Here is a 1,400-nt window from a genome sequence, read left to right as displayed (position 1 = left end):
AAAAGCTGCATTTCAATCTTTCTAGTCATTTCATATTTCAAATTGTCATAATTGGGGCCAAGAGCACATGTAATAAGGGGCTGAGATAACCGTTTAACAATTCCCCAATTTTTTTTTTTCACTGTTTAAGGAATTTTTATTAAAGCAAGAATTTTATAATCCAAATTACGTTTCCTTGCTGAGTTATCAATTCTGTTACTTAAAACAGAACTGACATTTTGAGCTATTCCACAGTAAAGAATTACAAAATTAAAGAAAGGAATGCTTTAAATTTTTGTACTTTGCTGAAAATTCTTTTTCCCAGGGTGTATAAAACATTAATTTTTTATATTTTACTTTGTTGTGTGTGTGTTTCTTTTTAATCAATAAGTAATCTAGGACTAGCATTATGTTTGCTAGACCTGGCATTTGCTCGGTACATAAGGCTGTTTCCTTTCCTTTTTTATTTTATATTTTGCAATTTTTTCCCATAATATTTAAGTTTTTCGATGTTTAGATATTTTTCTTCGATGAAGCCAAGTTTCTTTTCGTGGTCCCTGATCAATTTTAAACAGTTAGAACACCGGTGGTACTGTTAACTGCTTTCTGGGCAGGCTCTTTAGCTTGGTGGGCTTGTAGTACAGCTACAGCTTCATCAACCTTAGAATGGAGTGACTCTGGAGACTCAAGCATATGAAGACGTTCTGAATTATCAATCTCCAACAACATGCCAGTGATTTTACCAGCAAAAGTATGGTGCATGGCTTGAATAAGAGGAAACAGCCGTTCACCCAACATTTGCTTTTACTCTTGAGGAGGGGCAGATGCCAACATGGAAGCAATCAAATGTTCCTGACCTTGTACATGAATAAGCAGACTGTTGCATTGTAACTTGTGGCTGTGCATTAAGATGTTGCTGAGAATTGCGAACTCCCGCATCACGTTTATACTGTGGAACGGTGCGCAGAGCAGGAGTAGCTGCAGCAGCTGCAGCTGCAGGACGTGGACCCATTGTCTGTGTTGATGAATTCCCCAAATTTTTATTCCAGCCTATTTTGAGACTTCTGGAAATAAAACACCTCGATACCATTTGCCCTAGGGCTGATTACAAGGTACACTTAAACTGCTAAAATGATAGTTCATGTTATTCACAGTGCTAAGGTGTGTGTATCTGGTAATGCCCAGTGCTTTACTGAATTTACAGTATATTACCATTAATCCTCCAAAAAAAAAAAAAAAAATTGCAGCTGGGCGCGATGGCTCACGCCTGTAATACCACTACTTTGGGAGGCTGAGGCGGGCAGATCATGGGATCAGGGGTTCGAGACCAGCCTGGCCAACACGGTAAAACCCTGTCTCTACTAAAAATACAAAAATAAGCTGGGCGTGGTAGTAGGCGCCTGTAATCCCAGCTACTCGGG

The 1,400-nt window shown here is 38.9% G+C and overlaps 1 pseudogene; it reads right to left on the bottom strand.

Annotated features, from left to right (window-relative positions):
* Positions 1–467: 467 nt before the first annotated feature.
* LOC105532118 lies at positions 468–1,069 on the bottom strand (annotated as a pseudogene).
* Positions 1,070–1,400: the final 331 nt, after the last annotated feature.

This window comes from Mandrillus leucophaeus, unplaced genomic scaffold (genome assembly GCF_000951045.1).
Source record: "Mandrillus leucophaeus isolate KB7577 unplaced genomic scaffold, Mleu.le_1.0 Scaffold931, whole genome shotgun sequence".
Lineage (NCBI taxonomy): Eukaryota > Metazoa > Chordata > Mammalia > Primates > Cercopithecidae > Mandrillus > Mandrillus leucophaeus.
The sequence above is the reverse complement of the archived record's forward strand: the minus strand, read 5'-3'. Positions and strand labels throughout refer to the sequence as shown.